Raw genomic sequence first — 21100 nt, forward strand, 5'->3', positions numbered from 1 at the left:
GCGAGCCAGGGGGCAACCAGGCTCAAGACAGGCAGCAACCAGGTCCCACTCCTCCCCCTCCCCCGCCTCTTCAGAACTTGCTGCAGTTTCCCCACATTCTCTCATATGGGACATGGTGGGGGCGGTCACCTCCCACAGTCTGGGTGTCCTGCTCCTCATGATACAGTCCAAGAAGCCATCCTCTTTGCTCACAGAGAGCCAAGGTCACCTGGCTGCCAGTGCTTGTCACATGTCCACATCCACACCTGGGCTGAGCCTCCCCTTGCCCTGACAGTGTCTGGACCTGCACACTGACTCGGGCTCATTAAACTCCACACACTGGAGCCAGTGCCAGCCTCTTGACAGTTTCTTGGACCCTGACTGTCTAGTTCACCTGTTCCCACTCCCTCCTAACCTGGAGTCAGGCACACATTTGGTCAACAGAGTGACAGAACCAAAGACAGAGTCCTTCAGCTCCCACTAGAGACCTCCCACACCACACAGGAACTCATGAGCTGGTGAGTCCATGAAACTATGTCACCCAGAATGACCCAGGCTTCTGAGCTGGCTGCCAGAGCCCTGTTATAGCAAGGGCTATGAGGGGTGGCACGACAGGCTCAAACCTCCTGGACTGGACTTCATGTGGGGAGGGAGAGGGCGAACCCCCCCAAAAAAGACTACCCCTCAATGGCCTCCCTACGGCCTCACTGGGGGATGGCACTCTGCCCTGTGGCCAAGTGGCTTCTTACCTCGTCAGGCAGGCGTTTGGGGGTGCAACTGGGCTGGGGGTCAGCCTGGGCTTGACTCAGTTGCTCTCTTTGCCGGTGGGCACCAGAGCCTCAGGGCCTATGGGTGCAGGAGGCTGTGGGAAAAAGAGGAGACGAGCTGTCAGCCAGCGCGGGGCCGCAAGGGTCAGTTCTGGGAAGTGGGGGGCATGCACACAATTGGTCTGATCCCACCTGGCAGGGCAATAAACACTCATACATCTCACACACACTCTCTCTTGCTGACACACACACACACACACACACAAGCACACACTCACATGTGCTCTCACTGTCACCTATGCACTCATATGCCACCAGCTGGGGCCAGCAAGGCTCTGGGAATGGTGGGGTTCCTGGCCCTAAGCAAAGGGGGGTCTGAATATGCTCCCCTAGCCACTGGCTCTGTGACCTCGAGAAAGTCAAGTCTCGGAGCCTCACTTCCCTCACCCATGAAATGGGGATACTGTCCTCCCTGCCAGGGCTACTGGGAAGATAACAAGAGGTGGGACTTGCAGCCTGACGCACAGCAGGTGTCAGGCACCACTAGGGCCCACCTGCCGGCCTCGCCAGCCCTGTACCAGGATGCAGGCAGGGGCTGGCCCTGGAGGGGAGCAGCCAGGGCAGCAGAGGCGCCCGGGCCTCAGCCCCCTGCTTCCCCAGGACGCCCAAGCTCCGACCCCCACCCCTCCCGATGCATCTTCTGGCTTATGCCTCCACCCCGCGTTCTCCAAGGGTAACTGGGGCCCACCCCGCCCCCAGCCTCTGTGACTGGGAAGGACACTAGGGAGTCCTGTCTCCTTGGCAAGGCCCCAGAACACAGGCGTCAGGCTGGAAACCTCCCACGTGCTGGCTGTGGAGATGCTCCCTGGGCACAGCTTCCCGGACGGAGCCTCAGCTTCCTTAGCGTCGCAAAAACCTAAATCCCCTTGAGATGTTGCCCAGAGATTCCTGATTGGGACACACATCACTGGGGGGATCCTGGGTGGTATACAAATGTTTTTAGTTCCACAAGTATGTGTTCATTTTTCTGGGTATTAAAAAAAATTGGCAGGCACGTCACCGCTGTGATTTCGTGGATGTATAGCTCAGGGAGCGCAGGTAATCCGCCCTCAAACCTTTGTCAACGTACAGACAGGATTAAGCAAACAAAGGTGGGTGGCACCCAGAGGTGGCTACAACCTGGGTGGTGAAAGGGAAGCATGGAAAGCTGGCATGGCACCTGGGCCTGGCTCCAGGCAGCCCACACGAGGGTGAGCACCCCCTCCCTCCCAGGGAGGCCAGGCCAGCGCCTCCTTCCCCCCCCCCCCCCCCCCCGTGGCACTCCAGTGCAGCCCTAGGTCCCCAGGGCACTCACAAGCCCTTCAGATGGAACAGATGGAAGCACGGGTGGGCAGGGCTCGGAGACAGTTGCCATAATGCGGGCAGAAGACGGCTAAGGTCTCTGAGTCCCTCCCCAAATCAACATTCTACCAAGTCTGAGGGCCAAATGGTGGCATTTCTAGCCACGTGGCAGGTGAAGACTCTTTGGAGGCAAGAGTCTCCTTTTTTCAGGAGGTGCAAACCTCTCCTCCAAGAAGGAGGCAATGGGCCGCAAGCAGGTTCCAGGGCACACCCTGGCCATCCCGTCCTGACAACAGAGCCACAAAGCAGGGTGGACCCAGTAAGAGGCCTGCCCAGCCCACATTTCACCAGCCGCAAACTACTGCCCCTCCTCTCAGCAGGCAGCAGAGGTGCCTCCTACTGGCTGCTGATCCTGGAGGGCAGATAGGACACAGTGGTACCAACCTGGGACAGAGGGGTCGCCAGGGCCTGGGCAGCTCCTCAGGCTGGGGTCCTCCAGACCAGGCCTAGCTAGGGAAGGTGCCCTCAGTGATTGCCCTAGCTGGCTCCCGGTACACAGGCACCAGCCTGGCAGGCCTCCAGACCACCTGGCTGGTAGCCCTGAGCCTAGTTCCACCTGAGCCGGCAGGGCAGCCGTCCCCACAGCACCACTCCAAGCCCCCAGCTGCCATATTTCTAGATAATGAACGGGCCCCCTGCTCCCTTCTCCCCAGACCTTCCTGAAGCTCCCACTCTCCTCAGTAGCGTCACAAGGAGTTGCTATGGAAATGGGACCACAGGCAGAGCATGACAATGATTTGGAGCAAGGGAGGAGACGCAGAAGGAGCCAGGAGCTGTCCCGGACACCAGGCCTGCCAATGTGCCAAGTCCAGGAAGGACATGAGATCCCAGCTGCAGGCCCCTCAGCCAAAGGCGTGAAGGGAATCACAGCACAGCTGGAATCTCCCTCCCTGCCCTCCTGGCTCCTTCCCCTCACTGGAGTCCGGGGAGCTCTAGAAATCAAATGTCTGTGTGTTCGACAGAATTAATACGCGCCCCAAGGAGCGTGAGACTTCCACAGACACAGCTACTCCAGGACACTGCCAAAGTGGGCTCAGTACTGTGGGAGGCAGGCCCCCAGTAGGTACTCAGCAAACACTGTAATCAAAGGGGATGGTACTGGTGAGAGAGAGAGAGAGAGAGGGGTGGGCCTGCTCTGGTCAACACAGTCACAGAATCACAGAGCTTGAGAGACCCACATCCATTGTATAGATGAGGAAACTGAGGCCCAATAAGGGTTGGGGTCACGCAGCAAGTCAACCAAAAATTCAGGCCCAAAACCCAGGTCTCTTCTTCCCCAGACCTGAACCCTCGACCCAACACCTCCAGCTTTCCATCCATTCCTTCATTCATTCTACTTTTGGTAAGTGCCTACTTTGTGCTTGATGATTGGGAGAAAGAGATGTAAAGGACACCACTCCTGCCTACCAGGAGCTCAGAGAGAAGATGCCGTCATGGTGAGAGGGAGGGTGCTGGGGGCTGCAGGACCCCAGGGAAGTTACCTCAGAGATTGCAGCTATGTGCTTCTGAGCCGTCCTCTAGAGACCTCCAGGTTTCCCCAACGGCTCTCCCAGCCCAAGGCCCCCAACAGGCTCCACATGGAGGCCGCCAGTGGAGGACAGCCCTGAGGCCACCTGGGGCTCTCACCTCCAGGAGGAAATAGGGGTATGCCCCAGTAGTACCCCCGTCCCTAGAAATGAGGAACCATGGGCCAAGTGCCTTGTTACCCAGAGAGTTCAAATAATGTTGCTGCCCTGACTGGACTGCCCTCCACCCCCAGGCTCAGCACCCGGATGCATCGTTCATTCTCCTCTCCCGAGAGGCAGACCCTGCCCTTGGCCGAGGCCAGGCAGGGAGAAGGGAGCCCTGCTCATCAGTCATCGCCTCATAGAACTCAAGTTCCCATCTCTGTCAGCATCACGTCAATTCTCTCCTTTTTGGTTTGCTTGGGGGGGAAAGGGGGGGTAATACTGAGAGGGCAAGAAGGGACACCTCCTAGAGCTTGGCTTGGAAGACTCACCAGCTCTGCTGTATCCCATGTGGGCCATGGCTCCCAGCGGCTGGTACAGACTCCCAGGGCCTATTGTGCACAGGTGGACCCCCGGTTACTCAGTGCTGAGAAGGCAGGACAGAGAAAGAACAGTGAGGACCGAAGGGAAGGGCCAGGCCAGGGCTGTGGACGTGGACGAAGGAGCTGTCTGGGAAGGCTTCTTGTTGGAGGAGGGACCTGGATTGGCTCAGAGCCTGTTCTCAGGCTCCCAGCAGGAAATGAGTTTCTCTGAGAGAGAACTGGGCCAGGGTCTGCCTGGCAGCCCACGTGACTTGGGGCTGGAAGGTGCCAGGTCAAGGCGGACATTCTCTGAGATCACCATCTCGCCCCAACCCACTGAGGGCTGCCACAGCTGCACCTCACATCCCTAGTTACCACTGCCCAATGGGAAACCAGCAGGGGACGGAAAATAGCAGAGACACGGAAAGGAGGGGCAGAACACCCAAGAAAGAGCAACCTGACCCCAAGCCAGACAGACAGAAGCAGACATGAAAATGGGTGGACAGATGGCCAGCCCACCTCCCCCAGAGCCGTGCTGCAGCTGCCAGGAGGAGCCTAAAAACCAGAGCTTTGCAAAGACTTTTCAGCAATAAAATTCTTATTTGAAATGAAATCGTATGCAGTGGGGGAAGCCTTTCTATGCCAGACATTGAATCCAAAAAGCATAAAGAGAATTAGATAAATCCAACTACATAAACGCATAAAACATCTGTACAGCAAAACACACTAAAAACGAAGTTAAAAGGCAAGTGAGACACTGAAAGAAAATATCACTAATATGTAAAGAGCCCCTACAAATCAATAAGAAAAAAGGCAAAAGAAGAGAAAAATTGGCAGTGAATTAGAAATCCACAGAGGAAGAACTAAATTGGCCAATAAACGTATTTGAAAAGATGCTCTATCTCACCAGTAATCAGGCAAATGCAAATGAAAATGACACAATACCATTTTTTGCCCATCAGACTGGGAAAAATTAAGTTGATTTATAACAACCGGTGCTGGCAAGGATGTAGGGAAAGGAACGGCCCATTGGAGGGAAAGCTGAACCTTCGGAAGGGTAATTTGGCAATACCGGGTAACATTTTAAACCCACACACCTTATATCCCAGTGATCCCACTTCTAGGAGCTTCTCCTGCAGAAATGGTAGCACAGGCCCTCACATATAAATATTCATGAATGCTCCAAGCAGCATTGCTGGTACAAGTAAAACAGAAATCGGAAGTGGCCTACGTGTTTATCAATAAGTGAATGTCCAAATAGAACAGAGCACACCCACGCCACGGAGCTCTGCAGCCCCCGACAGAAGGAAGCACTGCTACAGGCGGCATGAAACACGTCAAGCGGCACGAGGCTACTTCAGAATGAGCCCATTCTTAGAAATAAGTTTGCTGGTACACGCCCCCAAGGCTGGAGGGCAACAACCAGACAGCAGAGTGATGGCCTCCAAGGAGGGGGCAAAGGGGCTTTCATGGTCCTCGTCACCCACAAATGTGTTGTTGGAATTTATTTTGCAATCAGAAAAGGAAAATCAATAAAGACTTAATGATTTTTTTCTTCAAATCCTGCCAGACCCTACAGTAAAATGCAAATCTGAACAGCCCTGTTGTGGTTGGAAGGGGAGGGGCCTATCGAGCCCCACCCAGACCCATGGCCCCCAGGCCCCTCAGGGACACCTGGACTCTAGGCCCAGTTAGAGAACCTCAGCCAGAGGATGTGAAGCCAAACCTCTTCTGCCTCAAACCAAGGCCCACAGCAGGGGTTTGCCCAAGGTCACAGGCAGTCCAGACTGGCCGGGGCTAAAGCGAGGGCCTCCGCTTCCAGCTCTTCAGAGTTGGGTTGGGAGGTTTCCCTAGGTATCCAGAAAACCCTGGGATGTCACAGTCTTGGGGAACCCTAGGCTGAGGCTCAGGGGAGCCCAGGGGTGAGGGCAACACGGGAGGGGCCTCTGCAGAAAACTCCAGGGGAGGGGGCTTTGAGGTTTAGCTCTGGGCTCTTGCAGGGCCCTGGTGCTAGGGAAGGAGCGGGAGAAAGAGGACAGGGAAAAGTAACAGGGAACTTGGGGGTGTGTTTCTCTGCAAAGAGAGACGGTGGGTACAAGAAGAGGGGCCTGGTGTGTGCAGGTGTCAGCGCTCACAGAGAGAAGGCTCACGTGGGTCTGCGGAGGTAAACTGTGGAGGGGAGTGTGGAGGCGTGCCTGGATGTGGGGGCAGGGAGAGAGAGAGAATGTATGTTAGGGCTTCCTTCCCGGCAGCCAGCAGACCTGGAGAGGCTAGGAGCAGATGCTAATCCCAGAGGCCCAGTGGCCCCAGTAACGCCCCTCCAGCACCAGCCCCTGACCTCTTGCTGTCCTCTCTGTGGGGGTGCCCTCCCTCCCTGACCAGTTTCCAGTGTCCTTCAAGAAGCCTATTCGGACTCCCCCACTTGTCCCTCCAGGCTGAAGCGGGAGCCCCCCGGTATCCTGGCCCTGAGTCACCCCTGTCCTGCCCTGAGCGCCCAAGTTGCAAGTGCTGACTGGTGTGACTCCGCAGGGACAGGGGTGGGTCTTGTCCTTCTCTGCACCCAGAGCCCAGTGCAGGCCCCGCACAGAGGAGGCACGGAAAACGAAAACTTGGGGCAAGAATGAGTGGATTATCACAGCACTGGCCCCAGCCAGCTGCACAGTGGGGCCTTCATAAGGCAAAGAGCGAAGCAGAAAGAGCAGGGCCTGGGGATTGAAACACCTCGCTTCCTGTCCTAGGTCAACACAACAGGTAACATCAGCCACGTCACCTGGGAAATGATGGAAGCAAGCGTTCCTAACCCAGATCCCCAGGGAGAGGGACTTAGGAGGTCTGTGAGCACTGATGGAAATATATGCACGAGGTGGGGGTGCCTATTTCAGGTGTAGCTGTGGCTATCATCAGATTCCCCAACAAGCCCCCAGACCAAAGAGATTCAGAACCACGGAGCGAGACAGAGCAAGGCAGCCCCCCAGGAAAGAAGGCTCAGGGACCCCATGTCCACCTGTACATCAGGGGTGACTGGGGGCAGGGGCCAGTACAGGTTCTGTGGCCCCTGTGGAGTCACAAGGAGTAGACGCTGGTCCTGAGCAGGGAAGAGAGCTGTCCTGGATGGCGGCCACCGTGCTGAGTCCCTCATCTGGGGGTAAGGGCACAGGCTGCACGGGGCAGATGTCAGGGTGACCCTGAACCTCACTCGGACTCTCAGGGCCTCAGTTTCCCCATATTACAGCCCAGGGCTAAACAAAGTAGTCTCTGTGGGTCCATTCTGAGTGTGTGAAAGGAAGTGCTGGGCAACGCAGGGGTGAGGCTCCAGGGTGCAGGGCTGAGTGCACAGTCCTACGTTTGGGCCGTCCTCCCACCTGGTGGTGGCCTGAGGCCATCTTCCGTCCTGGGATAGAGGACAGGCTACCCAGGCTGCTCTACACTGTTCACTGGGCCTGCGTGGGTGCCCCCGTCACCACCTCCCATAGGACAGTGACCCTGGACAGCACAGGAATGAGAGGTTTCATTATGAGCCTGGGCTGGGGCCAAGGGAGCCCACAGGCTGGACAGAGGCCCTGAGCAAGGCTGGTAGCCAGGCCACGTGCACGAGCTCAGTGGGTCCCCCCAGTCTCGACCCTTCCATGGGCCTCTCCCAGCCTAGCCTGGGGAAGCCGAGGCACAGAGCCCTCTGCCCTGGGTCACACAGGGGCTGGTGGCAGCTCTGGGCTGGGACCCCAGGCTTCCTGACCCTGGCTGCACTTACTCTGGGAACTCTCCCCCCTCAGGTGACTGCACGCCTCAGCACTCCCTACCCCTGCCAGGAAGGGGCGGCTGGCACTGGGGCTCCAACAGACAGATTCAAACGCAGGCGTGCAGTGTCCCCCTGGATGCAGCCACGCTGAGCCTCAGCTTCCTCCTCTAAACCAGAGGCACACCCACCTCCGCGAGTGTGAGGGTTCTAAGAGCACAGGTATACAGTCTGCTTAGAGCAAAGCGAGGCCCTTTCCAGCCACCATCTCTGGTCCTCAGTTTCCCCATCTCTAAGCGAGAAGGTTGCCCTAAGTGATTCCCCAGGTCTCCAGAGTCTCTGATGCTTTATGGGAAGTCTGCCCAGTGCCCAGCCCATGCCCACCTGCCCTCAGTGAGCTCCATGTGGCTGGCAAATACCTAGGAACCGTGGCCGTGGAGCAAAGGTGACAGCAGAGCTGTGAGTGGAGTCGCCTGGCCGGACTCCAAACGTGTGGCCTGTGCCTCCTCGTTGCTGCAGCCCTCACCTCTCCCTACTGCCTGCCCCACTCAGGACCTGCCGCCCCCTTTAGGCACCAGGTTTGCACCCCGGCTTCAGGGGCCATGAAAGGCTTGAAAATGGAAAATCCAGTGTGAGCCGGATAGTGATAAAGGAAGGCTTCCTGGGGGAGACAGGACAAAGAGGGTCAAATTCACACAGGAGCCTGAAAGCTCAAATGAGGAATCCAGATCCTGAAGCCACTGGCAGCTTCATATGTGCCCCTTCCCCTGGCAGAGATGCCTGACCCCACCCAGGGTTGACCTTAGAGCTGTGACCCCAGTAAGGGGTTTGAGGGGGAGGGAGGCCTGGGCTCAAGGCCCCGTCCACCCCTCCTCCAAAGCCATGACTGTGCCCCCACCCAGAGAAACCCGTCCTGGTCAGTGCACCACAGAGGCCTGGCTTCAAAGCGCTTCAGGGCTGGTGAGTGCCGTCTGGCCAGGGAGGGCTCCCCGACAGACTAAGAGCATGCCGGCCTGGACTCATTCATATTCTGGTCTGGCTGCTGGCTTCAAAATGGCTGAGAGACGGGAGGGCAGAGGCGGCCCTCCGAGAATGCCTGGCGATGATTCCTCTCCGATTCCAATTTATTTTCTATCATTAATGCTTTTGAAAAGCCCCACACGCTCTGCAAACATGGAAAGAGCACAGGGTTCGGGAGGGGAGGGGAAGCGAGGACTGGGGGCAGAAGGAGGCACAGCAGAGGTGGTACAGACAGCTGGCTAGAGGCCCTGAGACCTGGGTTCAAATCCTACCCAGTCTCCACCTGTCTGCAGAGCCCTGGGGCATGCCTGGCCTATGCTTGTCACTGGGAAATGACGCCCTGCTCTGCCCACCTCAGGGGACCATATCTACGATCTACTAAGGGTCAGAGGTAAGTGGGCTTTATACACTGTAAAGAGCTGTCCATCTTGAGGGGACCCCCAGCCCAGGGTGCAGGGAAGGCCTGCAGCCACAGCACAAGCAGAGCAGATAAGCACCGGGATTTGGGTCATCCACTCACTCCTGTCCTGTCAGTCTCAAACTCACACTGCCACCCTCCCTCCCCCCACAGGCTCACCTGGGACCAGCCTCCCAGCCAGCATCCTTCCTCCCTGACTGGAGCACCCCCACATGCACTCTGCTCAGAAGCCTTCCAGAGCTCCCTGTTATCCTAGGGAAAGAGTCCCAACTCCACACCTCCATGCAAAGCTCTCCCAGGCAACTCAAGCCGTCTGGGTGGCCTACTGAGCTATTTCCTATCTGGAATTCCCTCCTCCTTAGCCCCCCCCCCCCCCCCCCGTTCATCTGTCAAACTCCTACCCCCTCTTCTCAATGCAGCTCATGTTCTCCTCTGCGCAGTTCTTCCCGACTCCCCCATCCCGCCCTACTCTGTGCTCCTAAGTACCCAGGACACAGCTGTGTTACAACTGGGTAACAAGTCCTGACATTTGTGCAGTGGCTCCCCTCCCATCAGTGAGCTCTCGTGGCCGGGATGTGTCTGACTCGTCCTGTGCATTCCCAGTGCTTGGCAAGTGCCTGGCTCACAGTAGAGCCGTGGAGCCAGTCACCTTATTTTCAACAAGTGCCCACTCTGTGTTGGGCGCTGGGGCTGGGACGCGAGGCCAGAGCCAGGTGCCATCCTCAGGTTGCTTCCAGTAGATGAACTCGGGGAATGTCTGTTGGATGAATGAATGGACGCACAACCATATGGGGAAACTGAGGCCCAGAGAGGCAAAATGCCGTTCAAGGGTGCCCTGTCTCCCTGCCCACATGTCTTTCTACACCATTTGCCTTCCAGAACCTTAGAAGAAATGAGGAAGAACTCAAAACAAAAGGGTAGAGTCAAAAAAAAAAAAGAGAGAGAATAAATTTGGTGGATTTTCCCCTTTCTCCATAATGTAAAGGAAACTGCTTTTGCCAACTATTGCAGCTTAAAAGCAATTAGAGGTTTTGTGGGGGGACTCTGGGCACGAGCAAAAGCGACAGAGTGAGTGCCCAGCACAGAAGTTTTCCAGCATTTGTTTGTATCAAGTAACAGGGAAAAAAGTGTTAAAAGCAGCAATTTCCAGCAGCAGAGATGGTAGAGATGAAATACTTACAGCCTCCAAGGGAGAACCCTGGGAGGGGCCAGAGACCCCCGTGCTCCACTCCCCCCTCACGTTCTGGAGGCAGGAAAAGGGAGGGCGGAGAATGGGAGACCAGGAAAGGTGAGCTGACCCCTCAGCCTGCAGGCATGGGGGTTTGGGGCCAGCAGGGGAGAAGTCCCCTGCTCTCTCACTCCTTCCCCACCATCCATGACCCACAGTCACCAGAGGGCCACCTGTGCCAACCACAGACCTGGCCCTGCTCAAAATCTGGACAGCACCCAGCCTGCAGGCTGGCAATCGAGGCCTGCGAGCCAGAGGCCCTCTCCATCTTACCTGCAGGAGGCCCGCACGGAGGCTGCCCGGACTGACTGTGCTCTGAGGAGCCTCGCCTGATGAGGAGCTGGAAGGAGTGTGCATCACGCCCCGGGCAGGGGGTACGGCGAGCTCGAGGAGAAACCCGGAGCACATGACAGAGCCCGGACACCAGCTCTAGGCCAGAGGCTGAGCCCAACCAGTCTCTCCAGCTACACCACCTCTTCCTTACCTGGACCTTCCACCTGACCCTCGGCCTCCTCTCTCCAAATACAGAGCTGCCCCTTCCTGAAACCCAACTTGCTTCTTCCTTCCTGCAGCAGACTCCCCTCTGTCTGGGGCACAGAAGCAGTTACTCCTAAATTCAAATGCCAGCTCCTCCATTCACTAGCTGTGTGATCTTGCAAGTCCCTCCATCTCGCTGAGCCTCCATTTCCTCATCTGTGAAATGGGAATAGTACTAGTACATATGTCATGGGGTTGTTTAGGGTTAAATGAAGTAATGCTGTAAAGCACGTGGCACTGTGACTAACACTTAGTAGGTGCTCAATAAACTTACCTCTGCCCTCCTTCTTGCTCAGGCCTCAAGTGTGACTCTCAGGATGGGCCACACACACGCACACAGGCTCCCATGCCACCTTGTAGTCAACTGATAAACGCACAGAGGACACACAGTGGCTGAGAGCTGAGGGTGTGGGAGGCTCTGAAGGACTTTGCACATTCACAGAAGCCTAAGCCCTCAGCATGGCTCTCACGTCGCATGGCTCAGGAATGATTTCTCCAAGAACAACCATGCCCCGACGCTCAGAACCTGCCAGGCCGGGAGGAGCTGGCGACTGGAGGCTTAGCCTGTGGCAGCAGCCCAGCCCTCAGCCAGCCTCCCGGCCCCTTGGGATGAAGGCAAACCCCAAGGCCCAGGGAACAGCAGTCAGTGTTCCGAGAGCAGAAACCAGGTCTCAAAGCCGAGAGCAGAAACCAGGTCTCAAAGTCAAAGGGGGCAGTTCTGACCTCAAATCCCTCTCCCAGCACAGACCAGCGGGGTGACCTTTCTGAGCCCGCTCCCTCATCTGCACACGAACGCAGGTAACAAGGCTTCTCCCAGTGCCCTGCCCACATTCCAGCACGTGTGCACTGTGCTTCTGTCGCACCTGGCCCTGGACCTCAGGCACAGCCCCCCCTAACCCCCTGCAGCACTGGAGAGCAGAGGAAAGGCCTGGGGGCGGGGGTGGCAACAAGGACCCACCTTCTTTCCTGTGACCCTTCCCACTTCCCCCTGGGCAGGGGGCTAACAGCCCCCACCTTCCTGGTCCTCCCTGCCTCACTTGAGAGCAGAAGAGGTCCATTTCCTCCCTACCCCGGTTTACCAGGAGGGGTGGTGACATGCCCCAGGTCACACAACCCCCTTGGCGCCCTCATCTGAGGCTGGCTGTGTTCCTCTCTTTCCCCAACTGAGGAGAATACCAGGTTTGATGTAGGGTCTCCACAGGGGCAGACGGGACCAAAAGGCTCTTCGATGTCTGTCTCTTGCTTTCCCTCTGGTTGCCTTTCTCACAGAGGCCTCTCCCGCCCTCTGCCCCCCATCCTGTCCTAGAGAAACAAGCTCAACTGTAAGCCTGGCACTAATCAGAGCTCTGCTCTGTTGTGGGGACAGAGATGAGAGCAAAGACCAGTCCCAGCTCCATGACCTGTGACCCCTGCAGAGTCAATAAATGTCCCCAAATCACTAAGGGCAGAATAAGGAGTCCCAAACAGGTGTGGGTGCCAGGGGCAGGATCACCCTGACCCCAAAGAGACAAGGAAGGTGCAGGGGACCTTCGCCTGCCCTAGGCTGGCAGTGGACACCGCCCTGTGAAGCCTCCCCAGGGAGAGGATGGCCAGGGCAGAAGAGCAAAGGACAGCTCCCCAGTAAGGCTGGCGGCAGCCATGAGCCTCCCGCTTTCTGCACGTGCCCAGGAGCTCAGCCTCCGTGCCTCACTTCCCATCAGGGAGACTACAGTCTTCGGCCCAGTCCTGATCTCAGGCTCAGCCCCAAGCCCCCAACACCTCCAACTGCCTCAGACCCCTGGCTGTGCAGACAGGGGTGCTAAGCCCTCCCACCAGACCAGCCCTCCCCCGCCTTCTGCGCTGCCCCCGGAGGTGGATGGTGGGGGACAGCCCTGATTCTCCTACCGGAAGAGGCTCCCACACCCAGCATGGTCAGAGCCTGATAACATTCTCCTAAATTAAACAATAAACAAGAAGTTGTTTCAGATTTTCCTGACGCTGCAGTTCCCGATTAATTCCCCTCAGCAAACAAAAGGAAGAGACGATTAACCTAAAAGACAGTCGCTTCCTGATTCCAGGTGGAACCTCCATGACCTGAGCCAGAGAAACCCTCCCAGAGGGGGACTCCGCTCAGCCACCTGCCCGGCTGCAGAGCACTTCCGCTCTCCCTCCTCCAGCTCTGCCAGTCCTGGGCGGAAACCTGTAGCCTGCCTCCGACCGTTTCCCCGAAAATAAGACCGGGTCTTATATTAATTTTTGCTCCAAAAGACGCAGTAGGGCTTATGTTTAGGGGATGGATATCATCCTGAAAAATCATGCTAGGTAGGGCTTATTTTCCCGTTAGGTCATATTTTCGGGGAAACACGGTACTCCCACCTCTCCTCCCCTCGGCCTCTTTGTTACGTGACCTTGGACAAGACAGGCCGCCTCTCAGGGCCCACTCTCCTCATCTCAAGGATAAAATGAAAATAAATATGTGACCACTTGAGGTTAGATAGAAATTTTCTCCTATTGTTTACAGATGGATGCTGAAATATTTAGGGGTAAAAATGCCATGGTGTGTATAATCTACTTTAAAATAGCTCAGCAAAAAAAGATATGGCAAAATGTCAACAATTGTTAAATCTAGGCGAGGGGTCGATGGAGTTTCTTGTACTATTCTCTCTACCTTTCTGTATGTTCGAAAATGTTCCCAACAAAAAATTGTTCTAAAAAACTCAGCATTGGTCACATAAGCCCAGAGCAGCAGTGTGCCCCACCCTCCTTGTGCGTCTGAAAGGCAGCGGGTCTCCTAAGTAGGTTAAACACCCCACCCCACCCCCGCCATCTCCTTTATGTGGTTTCCCTAGAAATTGCTTTTTCACAGATTCCACTGAGTCCGAGCTCCCCTTTCAGAAGCCTTAGCGCATTCAGACGCCAGACACAGAGCTTTCGTGAAACACCTGGTGTCTTCTGACCCACGCCCCCGGCAGCCCAGCATCCAGCTCCCTGTCCTTCTGCACAGCAGCTCTGGGCCGGTGGCTGCAATGCTGGCTTCCCCCTCATGTGGCGACCACCCTCTCTGAGCCTCCCAATGCCCCCACTGGCTAAGCAGAAATGACGACAAACCAGTGACTGCCTGGCCATCTCATTCAAAGGCACAGTGTTATCCCACAAAGAGACTGAAACACATGGGAAAGCGGAGACCCAGGACCAGGAGAGGCTAGAAGCAGAACACGAAAGGTGGGAACAGAGTAAAGTGGGAGTGAGCCAAAGTGGGAGCCACCCCAACCCCCTACTCCCCATCCCTCAATCCCTCCCCTGGCAGCACGTGTCGGAGAGGTGGACTACACCTCCTTTTCTCTGGCTCCTATTTATCGAGCTTCCTGGTTGGGAATAGATGGCCACGCCTGCAATGGCCCAGCCAGGTCTAGCTGACCGCCATGGACACTGGCCAGGCCCGCCTCTGCCAGTCGACAATGGAAGAGCTACCAGTACCAGATAATCAGTTGCTAATTGCTGAACGCCATGCAATTCATCAGGGAGACAGATGAGTGGCCAGAGACTGGGCGCTCCCACCCTGGCCTGGCCGAGGCTCCGGGGGCGGGGCCAGTCTGTGGTGAGCACCTCAGCACAAAAGCCGCCCATAACTCCGAAGCTTCTCAGACAGATGTCCTGGGCCTAGCCCACAGCCCCGGCCCAAGGAGGAAGAGGAAGTGTCAGTGACCGCAGGGGCCCTGAGGGACATGCCACATGCCCCGACTCAGCCCAGCCGGCCCCAGTTCCTGGGTGAGCCAGGTACCCAGGATGGATCAGGCCAGGCCCTGCCACCAAGGCATCCCCAGGCCATGGAGAGACACACACCACCACAGGTCACAAGCCTCAAATACAGTGAGCCTCACACATAGCAGATGCACAGCAAATGTTTGATAAATGTAAAGCAGATACGCTGCTCTCAGAGTTCTCAGGAAGGAGCAGCTACTTCCAGCTAGGGAGACAGGGTGGGGGCGGGGGGATTTAAATATGGCATTTGGGCTAAGTGTTGGCAAGTGGATGAGATCTACATGGCTGAGATGGAAGAAGGAATCAGGCGGAGGGGACGGCACAGCCAAACCCTGGAGGATAAAGGGGAGAGTGCATGGTGTTTGGCTGGAGCCTGGGGGCACAGAGGAGTATGGAGGGGGCCAGCTGGGGCAGAGGGCCCCAGGGTCAGACTGTCAAAGCCCCGAGGGGTCCGGACGCCAGCCTGCAGGCAGGAGAGAGCCGTGCAGGGTGCTGCCCAGGAGCATGACAGCCAGCGGTGTTTGGTGCACAGTTAAAACCCACGGAGTCCACAGTTAATGTCAGGCTGCACAGCCCAAGAGGGTGGGGGTTGCTCTTCTTCCTCTCTGTCCGCCCAGCAGCCAGCACAGCCGGCCCAGAGGAACTACCCAACAAGTGAATCGCTGCGATTATAGGCTCATCAGATGGAGGACCGCGGGCTCTGGACACCCAGCTGTGGAATGTCATGTTTGTATAAAAACATATATTTATAGTAGAGCCTCAAGAACAGCCTTGTGAGGCAGGCAGGGAGATCATTATCTCCAACGTACAAAGAGGGATGCTAAGGCTCAAAGAGGGACAGACAGTGGCCTGGCCAAAGTCACCCAGCTAGTCAGGGGTGGAGCCCAGTGGTCTCCCACCCTGACCAGAAGGCTAAGCCCTGCTCGCCTTGGCATGGCCCAGGGCTGCCCACTTCTCCCTACTCCCTGACACCCCTCCCACCCCTACCCAGGGCTGGGCAGCCATAGAAATGCAGCAAAGGCTGTTCACTGAGTCTCCCATACCACCCTGGCTAGGATTGGCTGCTTGTCACCATGACAGCCTATCTTCGCACCTATGACAGAGACAGGGCTGGGCAGGGAATCTCTGGAGTTCCCAAGCTTGGTCTGGACAGGCCTCCACCCCGGGAGTTTGGGGAGCATACCCATGGAGCAAGAATCCTGGGCCCGGAGTTCAAAGGTAGGGCTGAGCCCAGGTCCCCGTGCAACTCTGGAGACTCAGTTCCCAGTTTTATAACTCAGTGGTTCTCCGCCTGCTCTACAGAACTGCTGTAAGGATTAACGGAGGAAAGGACTGTAAAAATTTATGGACGATTATAAAGCAAATTTTGTCCTGGAAAATAACAGTAAGGCTCCTCCATACTTCAGCATGGACACTGAAGCTCCAGCAGGACTCACCTCCCTCTCCTAGCAGAGAGCAACGTGAGCTGACGCTTACTAAGATTCTTCAGTGTAGCAGGCTAGTGAGTGCTTTCCAGGTACCCTTTCAAAGCATGCTAATCACAGCCCTACGGGGTAGGTAGCATTCTCCCAGATACAGATGAGGAAACTGAGGCTCAGAAAACTGAAGTGACTTGCCAGAGCTCACCAAGCTCAGAGGTGGCTGAGCCAGGATTCAAACCCACTTCCAGATGGCATCCAAGCCCAGGTCCTTTTGATCACAACAGGCTAATTCAAGGTCCCCTTTCCATACCCCCAAATCTGAAAGCCACAGAATCAGTGCTCGGGTGACGCTGCATGTCACATACACATACTCCACTGAGGACAAGACCCTGGCATCAGATGCAATGTGCCACTCCATGGCCTGTGGACCAGCAGGCCATCAGAGCTGAGTGGAGAGTGGGAGGATGGCTGGCACAGCTGGTCTTGAGCTAATTGGATCAGGCCTGGGCATGGAGCTGCCTGTCCAGCTGCCTTGGCAGATGGGTGCTGGAACTGGGCCTCCTGCCAAGGCCCAACCTCCACATCCAAAGCAACCCAGACACCAAGGTTCCACTTTGGCCTCCTCTCGCCCTGACCCTGGTGGCTGGCAGTGCCAGCATAGATCCAGAAGGCCAGGGTGGCAACCACTATCCCTCTTTCAGCAGCTGGCACCTCCCCTGATGTGGCCATATGGCCCCATATGCTCCCTGACAGCTGGGCTGCCGAGGCAACTGTCTGAGGATGTCCTTTGCAGAGGCCCAGCCACTGCCCCAGCGGGCCTCAGGCGAAGCCAGGAAAGCCCTGCCCCCTACTTGTTTTCAGACCTTGTGAGAGTCCCCACATCTCTCTGCGCTTCAAACTCTTCCCTGTCCAATAGGGTACTGACTAACCCTCTACCTCTTCCCTTTGTATCCCACTTCCGAGGTCCCGAACTTCCACCCAAACTCACTCCAGGTCTCCAGGCAAACAAATAAGCTTATCCATTATCCATAGAAACTGAGGCCCGAGGGACCACAGCCTCAAGTGCAACATTGGGAGGCCCATACTAAAGGCTACCTGCCACCTCTGTACACCCAGGTAGTGGGCATGGTGAATGAAGCCCAAGGCCCTGCCCAACTCACAGCCTCCATCGCCCCACCTGGCTCCCCACCTGGACCCAATTGCTCCACCTTCCATTGGAGGGGGAGCCACACACAGCCCCTTGGCCATCCTGGTGAAGGCAGGCGAGGCTCCTAGCCCAGCTACCGCCCTCATCCAACCTGGATTCCCAGAGCAGCCTCAGGACTGCCTCCCTCCCTCGGGCTCTCCTGGTCACCCCTCCCACGACCACCAGAGGGAGCAGTTTAAATTGCAAATCTGATCGCACCCCTCCAGAACTTCAACCCTGCAGGCCCTGAATACAGAATCAGCCCACACTCCTCAGGCGGGCACTCAAGGCCTCCTCTGTCTTCTGCCAACCTGCTCTGTGCCTGCGGTGGCCCTAAGTGAACTACTCCATTGCAAACACGTTCCACCCATGGCTGCTGCTTCCCACCTCCGTCGCCTTTGCTAATGCTGTGCAATCTGCTGGAAAGCCCCCGTTCATTCACATTCTTCATTCATTCATTTATGCAGCACATTTACTGAGCATCTACCTAGTGCAAGAACATCTGTGCAGGTCCCAATGCACCTGCCCTCCAGTCCGTCTGAACCAGTCTTTTGCCCACCCCTCCCCCTACCCGGTAGCTGCCCAGCCCACTCTGCCTCATATGGGGTGTGAGTGGGTGGCTGTGGCCCCTTTCAGGGAGGAACCCAGGCTTGTCAGCAGTATCCCCAGTAGTCAGCCTAGGCCTCAAACTAGGAGATACCCCCAAACGTGGAGTGAGCCCAAAGTAGGGGCTCCAGGCAACAAGGAGCAAAGCGAGGTGTGGTTCTTGGGAGCAGACGTCTGGGCCCCGGAAGTCCACAGAAGAGAATCTGATTGGCCAGGGTGGCCTGGCTTCATTTCCCCCAAAAGGAGACCTGAGTGGTCAGGGGTACTTTCCTCCCTCAAGTCACCCTAAAGCCCACCCCATTCAACAGCTTCTTATCATTGAATTTGTTAGAATGTAATATTTTCATAATTTAAAACACAAACATGGCAGGGTCAGGGCCTGGCTGGAGAGGGAAATTAAGGGGGTCACCCTAGACACTACCCTTACCAGTCAGGTTTGAGGGGCGAGGGGCTGTCAATCTAAAAAGGTAGCCAGTGGGGGCTGGGAGCATCTAGCTGGGATTTTCACCCCTGACAGCACAGACCAGGGGCCAAAGAGGTACCCTGCTCTCTCCCTCCCCATGGCTTGAGGCCCTAAACAGAGGGCTCATCCTGCTGGAGTTGGACTGGAGGACCCCCCAGGGGTTCAAGCAGGCCTTGATGGCAGGGGTGGGGCCACTTTCCTACCACCTGTCACCTGGGTGTCAAACACAGCATCAACACTCAGGAGGCAAAAGTCCAGAGCTCGGGAAGTCACAGGGGACAAAAGGGGTGAGGGGTGGGAGAGAGGGAACAGCTAAGAAAGATTGAGTCAGCAAGAGGCTGCCTGAGACGAAGCCAGCAGAGGCTGAAGGAGCCACCACCAGGCCCAGCAGGCCCCGCCATCCCACGGCTCCAGGAGTTGTGGTCACTCCTGGGCAAGAGCTCGTCCCTCCACAACCCCAGAGGAGGCCTCCAAGGGCCTGAGTGGGCGGCCATCAGGACTGGAGGGGTCACAGAGGCCTGCCTGGGGCTGATAGTTACTCTAGCCTCCTGTGCCTCACGTGGGCCACCTGGGAAGGAAGTGGTCTCAATAGCCACCAGGCCCCCTCCCCTCAATGCACATTTAGAACTCTGTGTGGAACCCATTCCCCTAAGGGTGAGCTCTTTGGCTCCAGGATGGAGATCTCAGGAGAGTGGGAAGGGTTCCAAGGCCCAAACAGGAGGACAACGCCAGAGCCTAGCCTAGAGTGCCAGGCTGGGGGTGGGGAAATGCCCCTGATCCCCAGAATGACACAGACATCCCAGTGCTGAGGATTTACAAACCATCACGCAGAGCCCTGGCAGACACTGGCCCCAAATCCAGGAAGCGAGATTAATGAGGCCACGATCAAGAGATACCAGAAGTCAAGTCAGGGAGAATCAGTCTGGGAGTGGCTGTGCCCACCTCCCTGCCCATCGGGGGCGGGGGGTTGGTGTTGGTCGCAAGCAGCAGGATAGCGGCCTGGGGGGGACCCTCCAGCTGCAGGCACCCAGAGCCATGGTGCCAGGTCAATAAAGAGGGCTGGGTGCCCTCCCTGCCCCCTCCCCACCTTGCCAAAGACCAGGGTTAAAGGATACCTTCACAGGGAGGGGCCACCCTGAGACTGAAGTTCTCCTAACTCCATCTCTGCCTCAAAACCCTCCCCTGTGAAATGGAGAGGAAGCTATGGGCCCTGCGTTCTGACATGGTGGCTGAGGGACTCCAGGGGGGACATGGAAGTGGAAGTAAGCTTTAAGCCTGAAAGCTGATCAAACAACATATTATCATACTCTAGAGACCTCGGTAGATACTGAATGGTCCAACATCACATCCCTCCACCGACACCTAGAACAAGATTTCTGATCCCACAGGCTGATAGGCTGAGTGCCAGGAAAGAGGGCATATGGACAAGGGCTGCTGAGGAAACCAGCTGCTCCAACCTAGAAGCCCAAGCTTGATGGAAGGATTCCAGAGCAATCAGAGAAGGCTTGCTTCCTAGAGAAGGAAGAACCTGCCCTGGAAGCAGGAAGGATTTGGTTAAGGGGAGGGGCCTGCAGGAGGCCTGACCTCTGATCCTTCCTTGAGTCTCTTACTCCTGGGGACACAGGGTTCTGTCCCTCTCAGGGGCAGGATCCTGGACCACATCTCCCCATCCCATCTTGTACTGCAGGAACGGAGCCGGCATTTGGGGGAAGGGGGGGGGGGTCCTAGGAAGTCCCCTGAGGCAGCCAGCACAGGAAAGGAATATGACAGAAGACTACGGAATGGGGGTTGGGGACATAGCACAGACACAACCTCATCACAGAGTGAGGCACGAAGAAGCATGGCTCCAAGTGAAGCAGGGATGGCGGGGCACCAGGCCTGGGGAGCCTAGGGGTGTCCCTTCCAATCCCCAGCCTCTGGGAAGCTCTGCACATTTTGGGCAATTCCCTTCTTCTAGCCGCCTGTCCCACGGAGCAGAAGGCGCGAGGACACACACATACACACTAGTCACGTCTCCCCACTCCCCCACCTCAAGCCTCGTGTCCTCAGCCTGGCTGCAAAGACGACCTCGAGGCCCCCGGACCTGGAAGCTCTCGCCGCGGGGTCCCGCCCGACCCTGGCAGGGCTTCACAGGACTCCGGCGCCCGGAGAGACTCCAGCGCAGCGCCGTAGGGCTGGACAGATGTCCCCGAGAGCCAGTCGTTGTCCGGACGGGGAGGTAGAGACGCATCCCTCGGTCCACCCGTCGGCACAGCCCGCGCCCCGCCCCATTCCTCCCTCGCGCTCTTTCCTCAGCAAAGAAAGGTCCAAGTGCCACCATTAACGCGCCTCCATCCGCTCATCGCGCACACAAAGTTGCTCCAAGTCGCGGGGTTCCGGCGGCTGGCGAGGGTTAGGCGGGGCCGCGCAGCGGGTGGGAGCGCGGTCACGGACTGGGGAGCCGGGCGCGCCCCCTCCCGCTCCGCGCGTGCACGCACCACGGACGCGCACCCAACATCCAACCCCCACCCCTGCCCCGAGACTCCCACCCAATCAGAGGACGCGCACGCGGCGCCGGCGGGCAGACACCCT

General features: G+C 57.1%; 1 protein-coding gene across 6 annotated transcripts in view; it reads right to left on the reverse strand.

Moving 5' to 3' along the window:
* Window positions 1-21100, reverse strand: part of LINGO1 (leucine rich repeat and Ig domain containing 1) — a 194113-nt gene that overhangs the window by 171717 nt on the left and 1296 nt on the right. The window contains exons 1-3 of one of the 6 annotated variants that reach the window (XM_074328308.2): window positions 20559-20953; window positions 4147-4241; window positions 729-841 (exon numbers count right to left, since the gene is read on the reverse strand). The exons of 1 other annotated variant lie outside the window; for it this stretch is intronic. The gene's annotated coding sequence lies outside the window, so the exon portion shown is untranslated. Of the gene's footprint in view, window positions 1-728; window positions 842-4146; window positions 4242-20558; window positions 20959-21100 lie in introns of those variants that run through there. 4 more of the 6 variants (XM_074328307.2, XM_074328309.2, XM_088796812.1 and 1 more) reach the window with 4 other exon arrangements.

This window comes from Rhinolophus sinicus, chromosome 3 (assembly GCF_057876585.1).
Source record: "Rhinolophus sinicus isolate RSI-liver-muscle chromosome 3, RSI-T2T, whole genome shotgun sequence".
Taxonomy (NCBI): domain Eukaryota; kingdom Metazoa; phylum Chordata; class Mammalia; order Chiroptera; family Rhinolophidae; genus Rhinolophus; species Rhinolophus sinicus.